This window comes from Vombatus ursinus, unplaced genomic scaffold (genome assembly GCF_900497805.2).
Source record: "Vombatus ursinus unplaced genomic scaffold, bare-nosed wombat genome assembly UNPS02008996.1, whole genome shotgun sequence".
Classification (NCBI taxonomy): domain Eukaryota; kingdom Metazoa; phylum Chordata; class Mammalia; order Diprotodontia; family Vombatidae; genus Vombatus; species Vombatus ursinus.
Window position 1 is genome coordinate 3,091,384 of NW_020948774.1, and position 22,432 is coordinate 3,113,815.

At 37.7% G+C, this 22,432-nt stretch overlaps 1 pseudogene; it reads left to right on the forward strand.

Annotated features, from left to right (window-relative positions):
* Positions 1–866: 866 nt before the first annotated feature.
* LOC114034424 lies at positions 867–7,373 on the forward strand (annotated as a pseudogene).
* The last annotated feature ends 15,059 nt before the right edge of the window (positions 7,374–22,432 follow it).

Below are 22,432 nucleotides of genomic sequence, written 5' to 3' on the forward strand. Positions count from 1 at the left end.
TATGTAAATAGTTGACTCACCTCCTGGAGCTCAATGAAGGCCAGGGGGACCCACTAACTGGAAGGATGGTGCCCTTTTCTAATTCAGAAATACTCTCTAATTGTTCTTTAAGCCCCAGGTGGAGCTGGCCTGGCCAAGCTTCTTTCTGGATAACATCAACTTAAATGACCCATCCGCCCACAGGGTGAGGTCCCTTCCCCTCCACTATACGCTAGCTATGGCAGCATTGGGGCTGGCCTCACTCACCCTTCCCCTCCCCAGGTCAGCTGTAACTCCCATGAGATAATGTATAGAAAATACCTTATGAATTTTAAATGCCAATGATAATTATGGTGGTGTGGCTATTTTTGCAGATGAGAACCTTACTGCCGATAGGATCTTGCATTCTTTCTTTCTCTGACCAAGACCAGACCAAGGGAGGACATGTGCCTTGATTTCTAGTAATGGGGATGGATTGTGCTGAGCCATCCCCACCCTCCCTTGGTGCCCTTTGTGGTCTAAGGAAAGAAGTTATTTAATTTCACCTCTGAAATTTAGTTTCCTCATCCATAAAATAGGGATGATCAAAGTTTTTCTATCTCCCCCGCCCCCAATGGTGAGAGGTTCAAATAAAGTAATGAATGTGAAGATACTTTATAAACTGTCAAGTGCTATATAAATGTAAGCTATTAGGAGAAGGCCCTGGAAGGCAGCCGGTAACCTTGGAACAGAGCAAAGCTCACCACCCATATTTTAAATAAAGGCAGCCAGAAAAAGACTAGAGAGAATAGCCTTAGGAAGCTGTTCTGGCAATCTAGAGTGGTGAGGAGCAGGGAAAGAGGAAAGGGAGGGAAAGTCCAGACTTCAATAAGCCTGGAAAAGGGGAGATGTTAAGGAATCTGGCCAAGGTGAAAATCGCCCCGGGTCCAGATGACTCCTTGGGGAATCTGAAAGGTAAAATCTAACCTCTTCTTTCTGGTTTTTAGGCTCCTTAATCAGCCCCACTCTCACGCCCACCAAACTTATCTTACCTCCCCATGTTCCCCAGTATTCATCTTCTGCTACAGATAAGCTGATTTCCTCACTGTCTGCATCCTAATCTCCCATGCTTTGCTGCTTTGAGATAGGTACACAGAGGTTAGAGCTCTTGGCCTAGAGTCAAGAAGACCTGAGTTCAAATCCAGCCTCAGACACTTATTAGCTGTGTGACCCTGAGCAAGTCACTTAACTTCTGTTTGCCTCAGTTTCCTCAAATGTAAAATGGGGACAATACTATCATCTAACTCACAGAGTTGTTGTAAGGAACAAATAACATAATATTTGTAAAAAGGGTATCAGTAGGCATGCAGTAGGCACTATATAAATGCTTATTCCTTTACTCCTTCCCTTTCCCCCCATGCCTATCCTTTCTTCCCATTGTCTTATCCAACTTTTAATGATCTTCCAAGATCCAACTAAAGTCTCGCCTTCTCTAGGAAGCTGACTCTGGCCATCCCAACACCCACTGACCTGTCTCTTGACCTTCTGTAACCGTTTAGCCTAAAACACAGTACCCAATAGTAACTACACAATAATAACCTGCTGAATTGCATTACATATTATCCAACATAATAATTAGTTACATTGTATTCATCACACAGGGACTTATTTAGGGCCATAGAATTTAAGGAAGGAAAGAAGGAAGGAAGGAAGGAAGAAAGGAAAGAGGGAGGAAAAGAGAGGGAAAGAGAGGAGGGAGAGAGGAAAGGAGGGAGGAAGGAAGGAAAGGAGGGAGGGAGGAAGAAAAGGAAGGAGGGAGAGAGAAAGGGAAGAAGGAAGAAAGGAAGGAAGAGAGGGAGAAGAAATTTTAAAAAAATGAATGTTAAAAATAAATAAATGAAAATTATTAAAGGCCCATTTGAAGCTACTCCAAGTTCTTACTAAACAGATCATTGAAACTCCTAACTTTGTTAGAAGACCAGAGCCAGTTACAGAATGTCTGTGCATGCTCCCCAGTCTTTCAGTGTATGTCCTTTCTACATCGTCAAGCCTCTCCTGGAATTTGGTTCCTTGGTCCCTCTTCTTGGGGAAAGACTGTCCCAGACTTTCTCAGCAAGCCCCAGATCCCCATTGTACTTCTTTTTTTCCATCCACTCAAGGAGTCTTTGTGGTAACTTCATTCTCCTTTCTGAGGTTCTAATTGTGATTATTTTTGTGCCATTTCCTTCCTTTGAAATTTTATTGTAGTTTGTTCATGTCTTTAACTTTAGTTCTTGAATTACAAGTTCAAGATCTTTGACCTTCTACACCATTGGGTGAGTTGGGTAGATCCAGGTCATGTCTTCTGCTGTGCTGTGAATACCACTGCCCTCCTTTCCTGAATGAGGTGGCTGGGTTTTGTTACCATTTCCGTCTCTATGGTCCTGGGTAGGAGGCAGTCATAGCCTAGAAGATGGAATTAGTCGCTGCTTTGGGACCAAGTCCTTTCTACTGCCAGAGTTCACAGCTTCCATCTGTCTCCTGGGATGTCACTAGACCCTGGTCACATTGAGCTTATCTGCTGGTGCAAGTCATAGATCTTCAGCTTCATGCCAAAGATGGTACTACCTTCAGGCTAGTCTCCTAGGGCATGACCGGACCCCTGGTCTCATTGTCCTTGGCCTAATTTCCTTGCATCGTTACCTACTGGAAGGCTTGGACTCCAGGAGCAGCCTTTGCCGCAGTCTCTTTGTGCAGCCTTTTATAGGATGGAGGAACTCAATGATGTTTTTCTTTGGTTCAGTCACTCCATATGGTGCCCCTTTTCATTGTTAGCTGGTGTTTCTCAGGGGAGTTAGGCTTGGCTGGTATTTTTCATGCTGTAATCGTAGCCAAAATTCTCTGTCTTTGCATCTCTCATCTTCCTCTGGGGCAGCTAGAACTAGTTTACAAATTATCTTAGGGCTGCTTCTTGAAAGATCTCCAAAAGGGAGAGCTCTTCACCTGAAGAGCTGGAAACTTCCAGTAGCTGCTGCCAATATGAGTGCTTGTGACTCAAAGGGAGAGATTTGTGTTCTCACTTCGAAATTTTCTGAGTCCTGATCAGAAGATCTATCCAGCAGACCAAAATGTCTATTTCCTATGAGACAAAGTTCAACGCTATTCTGGGGGTGGAAGGGATCATATTCATTCTTTGAGAGATGAAAGAGTTGGGATCATGGTACTTTTACATCAAACCATGTTGCTGTAAATTCTGCTATGCTGTAGAAGAATGAAGACAGGTCCAGTTTTGGGAAGAAATGAGGAACTTTTAAGTCATTAAACAGCAAAAACAAAAGTAATTCACAAAAAAGTTAGCTAATAACTAGAGTATTTAACAAAAACAAAACCTGTTAACAAAAAAGAGCTTTACCTAGGCATAGCTGAGAAAAGATATCAGCAAGAATCCAGTAATATTCGACTTCATTTCTTGCCTCCTTATGGAAAGGCATCTGATCAACAGCGCATGAGGCTTTAACTATCATGGTCTCAGGATATCCACCACACCTGAGAGGCCTGAATTCCACATGACTGGGACTTTTTATGCCCATAGACAACCAAGAAGCTACTCCAGTACAGGCAGAGACTACTAGGAAGGTGAGTCAAGGGAGGTGCAGGGACCAATCCTGTCTTGGGACAGCTATGTTGTCTTTTAGGGAAAGTAGCCTAGCCCATTGTGGGGAGGGGGAAAAGCAGTGAGAGATACCTGACAGATAATAGTCCTTTACATATATAATAAAACAAATGTAAAGATAATAATCTTTTATATTTAACGTTCTACAGAATATTGCACAGGCAGAAAAAATAACTGCCTTTTATAAATGAAAAAGTGATTTGTATTTGAGCTTCAGCCCCTGAAAGCATCCTGAGTACACCTTTAGTAGCAAGACAACAAAAATAATATGTCTAACAACTTCTTCTCAAAAGATTTTGCTCTCCTTTGCTAGGATTCTATATTTTGAAAGCAACTCATTCAATGTAGCTTGGAGATTATGAATATTTGGCATGGCAACATTTATTACAAACATCATTCCCAAGTTTCCGTGGATCAGTGTTACGTCCAGGTAATTGTGGGTATCTCTGATAATGGTCGGGTTCTAGTGTAGTTTGCGATCTTTCTAAAGCTCAGGTCTCCATGTCACACATATGCACAAATTCAACAAACTCCAGTGACTCCCGCTATCACCCCTAGAATCAAATGTGGAAGCCTCTTGTTGGCTTTCAAAGCTCTTCATAACCAGTCTCACTCCCACCCCCACCTCCCTGCTATTTCCAGTCTTCTTAGATGTTATACTGCAGTGGATTCAAAATTTGAATTTCAGTAATACTGTCCTCCTTGGTCAAATAAGACACTGTCTTAACTCTGGGCATTTTTACTTGCTCTCCTCCATGTCTAGAATTCTCTCTTCCTCTCTTCCTCCTGGCTTCCCTGGTTTGCTTCATGTCTCTGTTAAAATCCCACCTTCTGCAGTAAGCCTTTCCTGATCCCTCTTAATTCTAGTGTCTTTGCTCTGTTAATTATTTCCAATTTATTCTGTTGTCTTTCTCATTGAATTATGAGCTCCTTAAGGGAAGGGACTCTTTTACCTTTCTTTGTTTCCACAGTACCTGGCACATAGTAGGCTCTTGATCTCTTAACAATTGTTTATTGATTTACCCACTAGTCGAGTTTTCCAGGATATTTTCAGGTCTGTATTGGTAGTATGGGAATTTATCATCTGTTAGTCTAGATGGAGAGATTCTGTTTTATAACTCTAGCTATCAGTTTGTGTCTTGCTAGATATTTGGTTGGGGCAGCTAGGCAATGCAGTGGATAATGTGCTGGGTCTACAGCCAGGAAGATTCATCTTCCTGAATTCATATCTGGCCTCAAACATTTACTAGCTATGTGACCCTGGGCAGGTCACTTAACCCATTTGACTCAGTTCCTCATCTGTAAAATGAGCTGCAGAAGGAAATGGCAAACCATACCAATATCTTTGCCAAGAAAACTCCAAATGGGGTCATGAAGAGTCAGACACGACTGAAACAGATAACAACAAGAAATAAGAACAACAATAATGCTAAATTATCATGCTTTGCAATGATGTATTGCAGGTTCTACTGTTTCTTTGATATAATGACCACTAAGTCCCAGCTCCTTAAGAGTAATTCTTGAATTACCATCATAAAGTCTTCCATTTCTACAAAAACAATCTGCATTACTCATTTATTTGTTTAATGCTTTCTTGTCAACATAATGTTGTCTGAGTTTATGCAGATCTTACTCAGGATGAAACATTTTATTCCATTCATGGTTTTTAGCCTTTCCATAGGCTCCATCTGAAAATAAGCCAGTATCAGTTTACATTTGACAAATCCACTATTGTGGACCTACTGTTATAAACCATTACTATTGCTTGGTGAGGTGATGTCTGCTTGTTCCAAAAGTATTTTTGTTGGTTATTAACCTGTTTGTTAAATGCTCTAAGAACTCCTATCAACTATCTTCCTCCTTTTCGATGAGGAAGTGTTAAATGTTTCTATTGCTGCCTTAGGGTGATAAGCCATGTGTTTTATTAATATTTTATAAGTTTTTGTTAGAATAGCTCCTAAATCTTCTATGGTCCCTTTTACAGTTATGAAAGCATATGTAACACTAGAATTACATGGATGTTAATTGCTTGAAATACATTCTTCTTGTTTAGTTCTGATTTTAGAATACCCGTAGATCTTTTAATGTATTCAGTGTCACTCAAGAACAAACCTAGAACTGAAAAAAGTTTTAGAAGAAAGTTTAAGTTGTCCAGCAGAGAAGAGAGCCAGAACAGATGGCCTGCTTTCCACAACCCTCTGTTTTACATGATACAGAGTTCAAACAAAGGCGCAAAGAAACAGTCATCTGGCCAGTCTAAAGGCAATTTCGAGATAAGTCACATACAATGCTTGAGATATGTAATAGGAAGAAACTCCTTACATTCCTTGCATCATTCTTCAGATACTCTGGAAGATTTTTGGGTCAGCATAACCTGGATTCCTCAGTTAAACATTAAATAAATCTGGTCTCAAAGCAACAAGTCTGGTCTCTCAGCAATGAAGGGTTGAGTTCAAACAATGCAAAGAGCTTCTCTTTTTTTTTTTCCAAAAATGTACTTGTTATTTTTAGAATTCTTTTCTTTTTAAAATTTTGAGTACCAAATTCTCTCCCTCCTGCTCTCTCCCCCACTCACTGAAAAGGCAAGCAATAGGATATCAATTATACATGTGAAATCACGCAAAACATTTCCATATTAGACATATTGGAAACAAAAACAAAAACAGAAAGTAGAAAAATTATACTTCAATTTGCATTCAGAGTTCATCAGTTCTCTCTCTGGAGGTGGATGATGTTTTTTTCATTGTGAGTCCTTTGGAATTCTCTTGATCATTGTATTGATCAGAGTAGCCAAGTCTTTCACAGTTGGTCATCATTACAACATTGCTGTTATTATGCACAATAATCTCCTGGTTCTTCTCACTTCATTTTGCATCAGTTAATATGTCTTATTATGTTTTTCCATTCCCCTAGTCATTTCTTATTGCACAACAGTACTTCATCAAAATCATCTGCCAAGTGGTCCACTCGCTCCCTGGCATTCAGTGGCGACGAGGCCCAAGGCCAGGCCAGGGGCCTCGGGGGTCAAGATGCTGAGGGCAGCATGGAGATTGCTCCTGTAAACCAAGTTCAGGCCCTGGCCCTGGCCTGCAGGCAGACAGCCAGAGCAGCCATGGGGCCTCTAGTGAGCCCTGCGACCTCTGGGAAATGGCCTCCTCCTCTAGGCAGCCCAAACCTATGCAGACAAGAAACCAGTAACCCAGTCCAGCCAGATAGATGACCTGCCTTCCTCCATGCTGCTGAAAGGTTATCAAAACATCCCAGGAATTGACGGGGTTGATGATATTGCGAAAAGACTCTTGTTTCTGGAAATGACCAACCAGAAGGAGAAAATGAAGGTAAAGATTGAGCAGTTGCTAATCCAGGTCACCCTAAACCCAGAAAATAACACATCCCTGGAAGCTCAAGTTATAAAATTGACGGTCAAGATTCGAAACTAGGAAGAGCATATGTGGAAGAATGGCAAGGACAAGGCTCACAAGCTATCCCTGCTTATGACCATTGACCAGAGAAAGAAACTACACAATAAACTTCAGCAGACCAACTTTGAGGTGTTTGAGAAGATATGTAAAGAGCTGAACATCGAATACATGTTTCCTCTTCTGTATTACCAGCCTGCACACCATGAATGAGGGGCTAAGAAGGCTTTTTGAATTAAGGTTTTCCAGGCGGCACAGAGCTGAAGAAGGTAAAGAAGCAAGAAGAAGCACTAAAACATGAAGGAACAAAGAGGCCAGAGAGTTAGGAAGCTTCTGTCTCCTAGCCCAGGCTCCACCAATCCTGTGGCGCTTTGTCTAATACAAAAAATAAATTAAGTTAAAACCCACTCTCCCTAAAAAAGTCATATGCCACAACTTGTTTAGCCATTCCCTAATTGATGAGTCTCCTCTTGATTTCCAATTCTTTGCCACCCCAAAAAAGAGCTGCTGCAAATGTTTTTGTACACATAGGTCCTTTTCCTTTTTCTTTGAAATCTTTGGGATACAGACCTAGCAGTGGTATTGTTGGGCAAAAGGGTATGCAGTTTTATAGTTCTTTGGGCATAGTTCCAAATTGTTCTCCATTATGGTTGGATCAGTTCACTACTACACTACTACAATTCATTAGTGTACCTATCTTCCTTCATCCCTTCCAGCATTTGTCATTTTTGATAGGTGTGAGGTGCTACCTCAGAATTGTTTTAATGTGCATTTCTCTAATCAATAGTGATTTAGAGCATTTTTTCATATAGCACAGATAGCTTTGATTCCTTCTTCTGAAAACTACCTGTTCATATCCTTTGGTCATTAACCAATTGGGGGAATGGATCTTGTTTTTATACATTTGACTCAATTATCTATATATTTGAGAAATGAGAACTTTGTCAGAGAAACTTGCTGTACATTTTGATTGTCTATGGTACCTTCTAGCTAAACATAATTTCCCTGCTAAATAGTTCTGCTTTTGCTTTATCTGAGATCATGGTTGTTACTGTTGCCTTTTTTTACTTCATCTAAAGCATATTAGATTCTGCTTCAGCCCTTTATTTTAGCTGTGTGTGTCTTTCTGCTTCAGGTTTGTCTCTTGTGAAAAACAGATTGTTGGATTCTAGTTTCTAATTCATTCTGCTTATCCACTTTTGTTTTATTAGAGAGCTCATCCCATTCACATTCACATTTATGATTACTAGTTGTGTATTTCCCTTTATCTCAATTTCTTCTGTTTCTTCTCTCTTTTTATCCTGTCCCTACTCAAAAGTCTACTTTACTCCTTACTACTGCCTCCCTTAATCTGTCATTCCTTTTATCATTCTCAACCTTCTTTTATCCACTTCCCCTCCTATTTCCTTATTGGGTAAGATATATTTCTATACACAGGTGAGTGTGTATATATTTTCCCCTCTTTGAACCAATCCTGATATAAGTGAGGTTCAAGCATTACCCACCACTGTCCCCCCTTAATTTTCCCATTCACTATAAAAGTTCTTCCTTGCATTTCCCATTCTACCTCTCCCTCCTCCCTTCTCTCAGTGCATCCCTCTTTCTCACCCCTTCATTTTTTTGAGGTTATTCCAACATAATTGACTCACACCTATGCCCTTTGTCTATGTAATCTCCTTTGAACTGCTCTAATAATGACAAAGTTCTTGGGAGTTATATGAATCATCTTCCCATATAGGAATGTACACAGTTTAACTCTCTTAACTCTCTTATGATTTCTCTTTCATGTTTACCATTTTGTGCAACTTTTGAGTCTAATGTTTGAATGCTAAATTTTCTGTTCAGCTCTGGTCTTTTCATCATGAATGCCTGAAAGTCTTCTACATCATTGAATGTCTATTTCTTCCCCTGAAGGATTATGCTCAATTTTTCTGGGTAGGTTATTCTTGGTTGTGATCCAAGTTCCTTTGCCTTCCAAAACATCATATTACAAGTCCTCTAATTCTGTAATGCAGAAACCACTAAATCTTATGTGATCCTGACTGTTGTTGTTGTTCAGTTGTTCTCAGTCATGTCTGATTCTTCATGATGCCATTTGGGGTTTTCTTGGCAAAGATACTAGAATGGTTTGCCATTTCCTTCTCTAGTTCACTTTACTGATGAGGAAACTGAAGAAACAGGCTTAAGTGACTTGCCCAGGGTCACACAGTTAGTACATGTCTGATGACAGTTTTGAACTCAGAAAGATGAGTCTGCCTGACTTCAGTCCCAGCACTCTATCCACTGTACTACCTAGTTGCCCTGACCCTGACTGAGGCTCCATGATATTTGAATTGTTACATCCTGGCTACTTGAAATATTTTCTCTTTGGCCTGAGGGTTCTGTAATTTGGCTATAATATTCCTGGGAGTTTTCATTTTGGGATCTCTTTCAGGAGGTGATTAATAGACTCTTTCAATTTCTATTTTATCCTCTCAATCTAATACCTCAGGACAATTTTCCTTTATAATTTCTTGAAATATGATTGTAGATTCTTTTTTTATTGTGACTTTCTGGTTGTACAGTAATTCTGACTTGTCTCTCTTCAATCTATTTTCCAGGTCAGTTGTCTTTCCAATGAGATATTTCACAATACAGGGAGATTTCTCACACATTTGGCCATGAGTATCACCAAAAAAAAGTTTAAAAAAAAGACAGATTCATAATCTCATATTTCCTTTAATGTCATAAAAGTTGAGCAACTTAGTTAAGCAGCGTCATATCACATATCCTCTAAAGATTAAATAGTGAAACAGACTCCACCGGTAAACTAAGCCAGGTTACAGATTAAACTACAATTAATTGGCTTATTTTATCTTGAATCTTAACTGCCCCATGTAGCTGTTTGATTCTTGGAAACATTTTCTCTTGAAAATTCTGGAATAGGTCTCATTCCCAAGCATTTCTAGTGGGGTGTTACTCTTATATATGGTTTTCCAATAACTAGTTCATGTGGTGAAAACTAGTACACACATTATGGAATTAACTTTATACTTATCCTTTTGTCATTGTTTTTAATAGAAACACTTGAAAGTCAATTACATATCTATATCTATATCTTAGTTCTTGGAGAAATAATCTTGTTGCTTTCTCAAAGTGAAGTTTACTACACTAAAATTTAAAACTTTACATAAAATTTGAAACTTAAAACTTTTACATTTTTGTCACACCACATCTTTTTCCTATTTCCCTTTTGAGGATATATATTATTCTCAAATCATCCAGAAATAATGAGATACTTCAAGAATCTAATCTTACACATTAATATATAACTATTACTGACCACAAATTCATAATAGTAAAATTAAAAACAGTGAAGTCTTCATACTTACATCCCATTATAGTAATTTAGAGATGTTTGAGTTTTGTAACAATATAAATAGATAGATATGCACAGATATACACATATGTGTGTATTATATATATATACATTCATATGTATTATATATATATGAGTGTATGTACATATATATGCATGTGTATATACATACAAATTTATGATTTGTCTGCTCTGGTTATAGAAAATTGCTATGAAAAGAAAAATGAGAGACGTGGTTATAGCAATATTAAGATCATCCCTTCAGGGGCCCAAACTAACCTGACACAAGCACAACAGGATAAAGCTTCCATAGCTCTCTTTGATTTCAGGTTAAAGTCATAGTTAATCTTTGTTTTAGAACAACAATCATGCAGCAAAGTTTCACATTATTCACAAGGTATGATACCTAGGTTCAGAATTCACCATGTGGTAAAATTTCCTGTTCAGAAAGGAAATAACAAAATGGGGAAACTGAGTCAAGAGGCTCTTATCATTACATTTTCAAGGGTATCCTGTCAATCTTCCCAGGCATAGACATCTACCTATAGCAGTTCTCAAATCACATGCTATTTGGGCAGCATATGGCATTTCCTTTAAATGGTAGATTATTGACTTAATGACAATTCAGATAATCATACCTGAAATCAAAATTCAGAACAATATCAAATTATAGTCCCAAGAGATTTTACCTCAAATAACAAGTTTCACTAATCATAGATTAGGGGTAGATAGAGTTATTGCTATTACTTTTTTCATGTTGTTGCAATAACAGTTAACAATAAGAATAATATGTTTTATCTTATTCATCCTTTCTAGTTTAAATTGACCCTACAGCAGAAATAAATCACTAAAAATTAAGAAAATAATCATGTTCTGGAGTTTCACACATAGGGTGAATACATGATAGTTCACTCAAAATCCACAAAAATACTGGCTATTTACTGTATACGCTTCTAGGCTGACTGATATCCATAAGTATTGCACATTAATCCCAAAGATAAAAATAAAATCTTTAAATCTGAGATTTGTTGAGGATAAATTGGCTCAAAGATCCAACTTCAATGCATACTATTCCAGGTGCACCTTCATAATTTTCTATTAGATAAAAATCACTCTTTACAAAGTAAACTTCTGGGTTGGTTAAGCAGTAGGAGGGCAAGATAGTAGGGAGAAGTACTGCAGAGGAGTGAGAAGGAATAAAGTAAATAGGGTGAGGATAGTGAGGAAAAATAAGAAAGAGGAAAATAAACAAGTAATTGTAGCTTTGAATGTGAATGGGATGAATTTACCCATAAAATGGAAGTGGAAAGCAGATTTAAAATTGAATTCAACAACATCTTGCTTTCAGGAAACACTATAAAAATGAGAGACACACAAAGATAAAATAAAAGGCAGGAATAGAATTTAGTATGTAAAGAAAGCAGGGATAGTAATCATGATATCAGATAAAGTTAAAGTTAAAATAGATTTAATAAAAAAATGAAAGAAACTGTGCCAGCAACATTATTCAGTATTGTTTTAGACCACTTAAAATGCCTAGACAGTATAAAATACCTGAACATATACCTGCCAAAATAGACACAGGAACTATATAAACATAAAACACTTTTCATACAAATAAACTCAGGTCTAAATAATTCAAATAATATTTATTGTTCACAGATAAGTAAAGCCAATATAATTTTTTAAAATAATAATTTTATCTAACTAATCTATTTATTCAGTATCATCCCAGTTAAACTACTAAAATTATTTTACTGAGTTAGAAAAAATAATAATAAAGTTCATTTGGAAGAATAAAAGGTCAGGAACTTTAACTATATTATAAGGCGAGAGCATTGTTGAAGTATAAAAAGGATAATTTAAATTATTTTAAATTAAAATTTTCTTGTACAAATAAAACCTGTCTAGTCAAGAACAGAAGGAATGCAGAAAATTAGGGGGAAACTTTCATAGACAATCTCTCAGATAAGATGTGATTGTGTTGGAATATTGCTGTGGTGTAGGAAATGATGAGCTGGTTGATTTAGGAAAACATGGAAAGACTCAGTGAACCTATGAAGGAAGATGCTATCCACCTTCAGAAAAATAGATGATAGGAGGAAATAAGCATAATACAGTCTTATATATGAGTGTATATGTGCATACATGGGTATGTTTATAGATATCTGTGTGTATGGAATAGAGAGAAAAATAGGTAGACAGACAGACAGATAGATAGATAGATCCATATTTAATTGTAGCCTTCTTTAGGGTTGGGGGGGAGAGAGAAAAAGATGAAGTAAAAAGTGCACAGCAGAGGACAAAAGAAAACCAACAAGGAAGCAAAGAAAAGCTTTGAAAACAATGTATTTATTATATAGTACTTAGTATTAGTATATATTATTTAGTAATAGTATTCTAGTATTTAATATATAGTTTTTTTCTTGAAATGGAAATGTATTATTTTATATTGAATTCTCTTTTATGATCTGCTGTGTACATGGCAATTTTTTTTCTTTTCTCATTTTATATTTAAGTTTAAAATAAAAGAATTTACAAAAAAAAGTAAACTTGTAAGCCCCTTTACTTCAACTGTGAGAGATTCTAGACTCTCACTAAACCACTTTATTATTTTAGAACTTCAGAACATTCTTTCAGCAAGGCTAATAAGATTTTATGGTGTTGCCCAAATAGAAGGTCCCCAGGAACCTGGTAAATTCCCAAAGAGCTTCATATATATTTACAAAGTCTGTAGTGCTTTCCCAAACTCTAAGTAATTATTATTATTAATTTTAAAGCAAAGTATACCCAATTATAAGCTTGAGAGTTTGTTTTAATCATAATGACAACATTCTCTATAAAAAGAGGAGTTAATTTTCCAATGATACTGTTGCATTACCCTCTGGGTATCCTTTCAAATGAACAGCATTTCTTATACAGTGATTTTCCCAAAATCACAATATAAGTAAAATTAGAAGCCTAATAATAACATAAACAATCTTATGGATTTTAAAAACATAACACAAAACTTATTGCCAATCAAATGACATCAATTCAGTTGAATGCATTTCTGGAAATGCATAGAAAATAATTTCACTCATTTATCAATTTGGCATTCTATGGTAATCACATTCAAAAACAGTATAGAGTACTTTTAAAGCAATTACAATTTTAATTCTCATTCATGTGGTTTCTAAGCCTTTTTCCTTAATTTGTTCTTATTGTTCAGTCACGTCTGACTGACTCTTCATGATCCCACAGACCATACTGTCCAAGAGGTTTTCTTAACAAAGATACGGGAGTGGTTTGCCATTTCCTTCTCCAGTGAATTAAGACAAACTGAGGTACTTGTCCAGGGTCACACAACTAGTAAGCATCTGAGGCTAGATTTGAACTCAGATCTTCCTGATTCCAGGCCCAGTGCTGTATTCACTGAGCCATCTAGCTGCCCCTGACCATTGTTTACAACATGCTTAATACTACACAAATAAAACAAACACTTCAAGTTCAAAAGTCCCATATTTATCTGGCCAAATTTGCTTTTAAGTACTAATTCTAGTCAGAACTGAGCTTTATCATATGAGTTTTGGACATTCTTGGGTGAATGGGTAGTTTTCCCTTGTCCCAAGCTTTTTTTTTGTTTTGTTTTGTTTTGTTTTGGGGGGGCAATGGGGTTAAGTGACTTGCCCAAGGTCACACAGCTAGTAAGTGTCATGTGTCTGAGACTGGATTTGAACTCAGGTCCTCCTGAGTCCAGGGCCGGTGCTCTATCCACTGCGCCACCTAGCTGCCCCTGTCCCAAGCTTTTAATAGTTTGCCTAAGCAGGAGTCAGTAGGAGTTTACTCTGTGCCAATCCCCTATGTATCCCCTTGCCTTGTGGGAGGCTAATGTTAGGCAAGACCAGCCCCTTGCCTTCTGCTAACCTAGTGTACCTAGTGTTGGGCTAGACCATTTACTCATCACTACACCTTTTCTGCCTGCTCTGCTCCTTTTCTTCATGCATAAATGAAAAAAGAATCAGTTTTGGACTTGGGATCTATTTCTTTTTTTTTTCTTAATTAATTAATTTATTTTTAGTTTTCAACATTCACTTCCACAAGACTTTGAGTTCCAAATTTTCTCCCCATCTTGTCCCTCCCCCCACCCCAAGAAGGCATGCATTCTGAATACCCCTTCTCTTAATTTGCCCTCCCTTCTATCTCCCTCCCCACCACTTATCCCCTTCCCCTTCTATTTTCCTACAGGGCAGGTCGGGATCTATTTCTCCTTATACTTCCTGAGTTTGGGGTGTTTAATTCTCTGACCACTTCATGGCTGACTAGCACTGACAGAGTCCACTCTAACCTGTGATAAGTCAAAAGTTTGAGTGCCAGCTGTGTTGGATGATGGCCTCCCCCAGTGATAATCAGTGAGAGCACAGCGTCCCTCAAGGTTGCCAAAATTATTTGTAAAAAATCTTGATGAGAGGATGGAGTCAAAATGGTGGAGTAAAAGCAGTGACTTGCATGAGCTCTCCCCCAAACCCCTCCAAATACCTGTAAAAAATGGCTCTAAACAAATTCTAAAGCAGCAAAACCCACAAAAAAACAGAGTGAAACAAATTTCCAGCCCAAGACAACCTGGATGATTGATCAGAAAGGTATATCACGCTGGGCAGGGAGAGGAACGCCATTCAGTGTGGGTGCTCAGGCAAAACAGGCCTCAGCAAACATGGAGCATGCCTCAGAGGACTGAATCATGGGCAACTGTGGAGATTTCCAGACTTCTCAACCCAAGAATGCCAAAGACAACTTAGAAAGTCAATAGGAAAAGTCTGTGACTGCAGTGAGAGAGAAGCTTGGTCCCAGCCCTAGGCCCTGCGTGTGGCCCTGGGGTGGTGGCTGCTTCCAGAGCTTCTAGCCCACAGACTGAGGGGGAATTGAGTAGCTGATCAGAGGGGGATTGCAGGGATATCTTTGCTGGTGCTGAGGCAGGAATCTCTTACTTTGCCCGTGCTTGGATCTGGTCATAGTTCTGGGTGGCAGTCCTAGGGCGAGGAGGGGTGCTGGCATGATGGAGCTTGTAGTGGTGGTAGAGAGGGAATCCTCCTCACAGTTCCAAGGCAGAAAAGAGTGCTTGTGGTCACTCATAGACCAGAGCACAGGCCAGGAAAGGAGTAAACACCTCACCCCTTATCACCCCCTTGGAAGAACTGAAAATTTACAGGTGCCTAGAAGTATCTTCAAAAACAGCTGCACAAACCCCCCAAAGCTTGGGATAGTATATTCTCCATGCTGGAAGCAGACCCCTACCTTAACAAAGAATTTATAACTCAAGTAATTGGCTGGGATCATGAGCAAATTTCACAAAAAAAAAAGTCAGACAATAGAATCTTTCTTTTCTTCTAAAGAAGATTAAAACTTACAACCAAAAGAAGACAACAAAGTCAAAGCTCCTACATCCAAAGCCTCCAAGAAAAATATGAATTGGTCCCAGGCCATGGAAGAGCTCATAAAGGATTTTGAGAAGCAAGTAAGAAAAGTAGAGGAAAACTGGGAAGAGAAATGAGAGTGATGCAAGAAAATCATGAAAAACAAGTCAACAGCTTGCTTAAGGAGACCCAAAAAAATACTGAAGAAATAACACCTTAAAAAATAGCCTAACCCAAATGGCAAAAGAGGTCCAAAAAGCCAATGAGGAGAAGAATGCCCTAAAATGCAAAATTGACCAAAAGGAAAAGAAAGTCCAAAAGCTTACTGAAGAAAATACTTCCTTAAAAATTAGAATGGAGCAATTGGAAGCTAGTGACTTTATGAGAAATCAAGACACTGTAAAACAAAATCAAAAGAATGAAAAAATAGAAAACAACATGAAATATCTCATTGGAAAAACAACTGACTTGGAAAGTAGATCCAGGGGAGATCATTTAAAAATTATTGGACTATCTGAAAGCCATGATAAAAAAAAAAAAAGAGCCTGGGCATCATCTTTCAAGAAATGATCAAGGAAAACTGCCCTGATATTTTAGAACCAGAGGGCAAAATAGAAATGGAAGGAATCCTTGATCACCTCCTGAAAGAGATCCCCAAAGGAAAACTCCTTGGAATGTTGTAGCCAAATTCCAGAGTTCCCAGGTCAAGGAGAAAATATTGCAAGCTGCCAGAAAGAAACAATTCAAGTATTGTGGAAACACAATCAGGACAACACAAGATTTAGGAGCTTCTACATTAAGTGACCAGAGGGCTTGGAATAGAATATTCCAGAGGGCAAAGGAGATAGGATTACAACCAAGAATCACCTACCCAGCAAAACTGAGTATAACCCTTCAGAGGAAAAAATGGATATTCAGTGAAATAGAGGACTTTCAAGCATTCTTGATGAAAAGACCAGAGCTGAATAGAAAATTTGACTTTCAAATATAAGACTCAAGTGAAACATGAAGAGATGAACAGGAAAGAGAAATCATAAGAGACTTATTAAGGTTGAACTGTTTACATTCCTGCATGGAAAGATGATATTTATAACTCATGAGACCTTTGTCAGTATTAGGGTAATTGGAGGAAAAAAAATTGTATGTATGTATATATAGAGATAAATAGACAAATAGAGGACACAGGGTGAGTTGAAGATGAAGGAATAATATCTGGAGAATAAAATTAAGGGATGAGAGAGGATTAGACTGAGAGAAGGAGAAAGGGAGAGGTAGAATAGGGTAAATTATCTCACATAAAACAGAAAAGAAAAGGCTTTTATAGTGGAGGGAAAATGGGGGAAGGTGAGAGAGAATCAGTGAGTCTTATTCTTATCTGATTTGACTTAAGGAGGGAATAACATACACACTCAATTGGGTATAGAAATCTACCTTACCCTACAGGAAAATGGGGGGGAAGGGGATAAGAGAAGGGGGGGAGACATAGAAGGGAAGGCAGATTAGGGGAAGGGTATTCAGAATGCATGCCATCTTGGGGTGGGGGGAGGGACGAGATGGGGAGAAAATTTGGAAATCTTGTGGAAGTGAATGTTGAAAACTAAAAATAAATTAATCAAAATGCTTTAAAAATTCTTTATTAGGGCCTCATCTTGGTTAATTAAAAGTAAACTCAGAAAATAAGACAAGAGGAGTTTATTGAAGCCCCAAGGCATCAGGCAGTTGTAGTGGGACCAGCCACTCTATCCAATGTACCCCAAAAGAACAGAATATTGTTGTTGTTGTTCAGTCATGTCTGACTCCTCATGACCTCATTAACTTGTTCATGGGGTTTTCTTGGCAAAGACAGTGGAGTGGTTTGCCATTTCCTTTTCCAATATGTCCCCATTTTACAGATGAGGAACTGAAGCAAATAGGAGTTAAGTAACTTGCCCAGAGTCACACAGTAAATATCTAAGGTGGGATTTGAGCTCAGGTCTTCCTGACTCCAGTCCCAGCCTCTATTCACTGCACCACCTAGCTGCCCCAACACCTTAATGCCAAATATCAAATATGTTTTGTATTAAGCTCTACTCTACTTTTAGAAGGTCAAACAACACAATTATACCACTTTAACTGAGACTACATTATAATTTAGTTTTAGGACAAACTCAATCAAATCAAACCTGGATTTAAAATCACAAATGGTATTGTTCAAAATCTAAATTTTCCCAAGAGCCATTAGCTGCCAGAATCTCAAATTATAGAGCCCACTGCTTTCAGTTAGCTTAGTTCCAAAGATTGTTGATGGTAGTCTCCTATAATTTGGAAATTTACAGCAAAGATCTACAAACAAAAAAAGATTTCCTTTCTTTGCTTGTTTGTCTTTATCTCTGTAACCCTAATCTGACCAGGGCTGAAATGATGGAAAATATTTTGCAATTTTTTTTCATCTAGGCCTATTTTAAAATCTTATCTTCTGTTGAAAGTCTGATCAAATGATCAGTGTAAGTCCCTGCTTATCAAGAAGAAAAGTTTATCATTAGGTTATAGAAAGCCAGGAGAACTGTTTTAAGTATGAAACTTCATTAATCTTCCCCACTGTTCTAAGCTCCCTTTCTGCATTTTATTTGTTTTGATTTTTACAGCAGTCTTTATGGTTCAGCTGGGTTTTCCCCTTCAAAATTTCCAAGGTAGCAGAATCTAAGAATAGCACTAGATAGAACACAGGACAAAGATTTTCTTGAGAAGCTTGTAGGGATGTAGAGGAGGATAAAAATGGGTTCTCTATTCTTGGATTATGAATATTGGATCTGCAAAGCCCAAGCGTGGTCAATAATTTATTTGGCTTCCCTCATTAACCTGGGGTCATCCTGAGTGGAAGAGTGTAGGTCTGATGTTAGGGAATTGTTTCATCAGGATCACTCAATCAACTAAATATTATCAGGACAAGATAAGACATAACACAAATATCTGATAAAGGATTCCCTCTCAGCAATTCATACAGTTCAACTGTTGGCCCTTGTATTTGAATCCTAGATCACAGTGTCATACTCACCAGGCTATCAAGATGGCTGCAACCAGTACATAGTCAGAGAGCAGACCAGGTATCTAATTTACTTGTAATAGTCACAAAACTATTGAGGAAGGAGGGAGAGAGCAAGAGCAAGAGGAAAGGGAGAGAGAGAGAGAGAGAGAGAGAGAGAGAGAGAGAGAGAGAGAGAGAAAGAGAGCTACCAGACAACTGGCTGAACTTCACTGATGGCAGCAGTGCCCTTAGGTCATCAGTACAAGAGGACTACTAATTTAAGGGTACCTATGCTAGTGCTAACCTATCCTGAGTAATTCCCTGGGATCAAGGTGTCACACTGACCCTAGCTTTGACTGTGTTCCAGTCAAATCCTAAGGTTACTCAAGAGGTTCTTGACATGAAGAGTGATCCTGTATAGGTCAGTCCTGTCCACCCTTAAGCCTGAGATACTTAATATTCATGGTCCAGGTGAGCCTTCAGGTTTTTAAGGTCAACCGTCAGAGATCCCACTTCTAATATCAAAATTGTTGGTTGGGAACAAACTCAGAATTGAAAAAAATTTTATTTAGTCCTCTGGCAGAAGAGAAAGTCAAAAAAGGTGGCCTGTTTACCCAAGTCTTGGTAAGTTTACATTATACAAAGTTCAAACAAAGAAGCAAGGAAAGTCTTCTGATTGTCCAGGATAAAGGCAGTTTCCATATAAGACATTTATGTTTTTTTGAGATGTGTAATAGGAGGAAATTCCTTACATGTCTTGCATCAATCTTTGTATCCCCTGGAAGGTTTGGGGATCAACATAACCTGAATGCCCTGAGTGAAGCATTAATTGGTCTCAAAGCAACAAGGGTAATCTCTCAGCCATATAGGACTAGGTTCAAACAACGCAATAAAGTTTTCCCGCAGTAGTCATTGTCTTCTCCTTGATATCTTTATGCTTAATGTGTCTTGCCTGAGTAAAAAATCTTTTGTCTTTTCAATTTGGCCTCCAGCTTTAAGATCAAATCATTCAGCCTCTAACTTTTCTTAGTGTGTATTTTATGCTTTTTATGTCCAAGTGACATTTTGATATCATTGTAGAGAGATTCCATTAGATGAATGAATTGCTTATTGTGTTTTGTGAGAATCACATAACTTCTTGTCACCCTTGCACATCAAGTGATTAACATTGTCATGATGTAACTCCTTCTTTAGTTTGGAAGCCATATTTAGTTCTACTTAGGAGATATGATAATGGATTTAGGGGAAGGAGAACCATAATGGGCTTGAACTGACTCCTAGAAAAAATGCCATATTTTATATCAATTGTACTCATTATTGCGTTGTGGCATATTTTAAAATAAAGAATAGTTTTCCATTTGGACATCAAATACTCTAGCATTTTCACTAGTCTTGGGGGTGTTTTATATCAGTTTAAGAACAAATCATGAGAACAGGATAGAGTCCAAGATTTTGCATTAATCAATAAATTGAGTGTAGATGTAGTAGTGCTTTTGGTGTTTTTCCCCAATAATTACCAAATCAATAATACTGTTCTTTATATCCCTGATACTTTTTGGCACACCTTTTTTGTTGCTCCTTCAAAGTATTATTTTGTTGTAAGTGTTTATATATTTTGTTTGTAATACAAACTGTGAATTCTTCAAAAAAATACATAAATACACAAACATCCTGTATTTGGAGGGATTATTTGTTCTCATCTTTTGATAGTAAATATGTCATGATTTCTGTTTTTAAAAAAAGCAATAGGGTAAGATTTGCTGTCTGAAAAGAAGGTGGTAGAATGTTTTCCTGATAATTCTTGCTCCATTGCATAGCATTTGAGCCAATGACTATGAATCATATCCAGTCTGACCATTTACCAGTTTTTCACAGAGGCTAGCATTTCAGTCACTTCCCTTGACATAATTCAGTTGTCCATTATATTAATGGTAAGCAGACTTTCTGTTTCTCATTTGATCCAACTTGCCTTTTTATTGCGTTGGGTTTCTTGTTACCATATGGAAGAAAAGGAATTTTCCACGTTCTTCCTTTGGAGATTTTCTCTCTTATCTAATTTCTTTGCTTCTCAGGCTTCTGCAGTAACATTTTTGTTTGATGTTGAATTGCTTATTTTGTTCTCTGAGCTCCTTGTACGACTGTAACCTTTTGACTTTTGATTCTAGGATTTCTGATATGCATTTCCCCCTTAGATTCTGTTCCACATTTTTCTTTTTTGTTGTCTTTAATTGAGCAATATGGCATTCCAGTTTTCTACTGTGTATACTAGCTAGCAATTGATGTAATCTTCTAAAGTCTTTCCACAGATCTTCAACAATTCTTTCACCATCATTCTGCTATGATGACGTTTGATTCCTGTCCTTAAGAGTGTTCCTTAATGGCACCTGCTCTCAGTTTTACTGTGGCAATAGCTAATATACTGTTTGGTGCAAATCCCAAAGTAGGTGTGGGTTCTTTTTTGCTATTTCTGTCAAATATTGTGGGAGAATACGTTGGTTCATGTTAGTGATAGCAAATGCCAAACTTTTTTGAATTTCTATTTTGGTATATTGATCTGCTGGTTGTATTCATGTCAACAAAAACTTCTGAAATTCTAGTCTAAATATGCCCATCATTTTGTCAAAATAATTTCGGATATCATTATTGTTTTTATCAATTTCATTTTTATGTATAATTTCTGGAGTTTGCTTCAAATGAAGAGTTTCAATGACCTCATTTTCTTCAACCTTTCCCTTTTCAGATTTTATAACTCCTGGATTTCATCTCTAATTTCATCTAATCTAGAGGAAATATTATTAGAAATCATCTCATGGAAAATAAATTCTCTTTTATCATTTCTCTGCATTGGTCAGTGGTACATTCTTGTTTGACTTGGATGAAGGACAAAAAGCAGTATGAACTCCTTGTCTATAACTGGTAAAAATCTATTTCCAGTTTATGATATACTACTGTTGCATGTTGAAAGTACATTGTCTTTAGTACATTTTATGTGCGAATGTGGTCTGTTAACCTTAGCATAGTATTGAACCATTTCCAGCAACGAATGGTATTTCCTATTTGTTCCAGTTTACCTTACTTTCTTTGTAGCATTTGATCATGAAGGAGTGATCATGTCAAGTTGATCATGATGACAGTTTCAAGTAGGATCAGTCTGTAATTCTATGTCATCCAATCTGTATCTTTAACTCTTAGGAACAGTTGTGTCACACTGTCTGGGGTGCTAACCCAACCAACCAGTGGCATTGCCAGATCCTACTTCACCAAAGTCTCTGGTTCTTGCCAAACTCTAAAAACTAACACATCCTTGGTGCAACCGTAGTGTCCAAAAGAATCACAAGGATATGCACCTCAACCTGTTCTCGCATGATTTTAATCTCTTCTGCTAAGTATCTATGTTTTGAAAGTATTTTCATCTATGTAGTTTGGAGATTATGGGTATTTGTATGGTGACATCTACTAAACATATTGTTTTTATATTTGTTAGTTTGGTATTATGTCTGGGCAATTGTGGGCAAGAGTTTGGTCTGTGGTATAATGATCTAGTTTCATTATAGTTTATTGGTTGAGTTCTCTAGGATATTTTGAGAATATTAGACACAAATGTGTGTGTGTGTGTGTGTGTGTGTGTGCATGTAAAACCATACTATC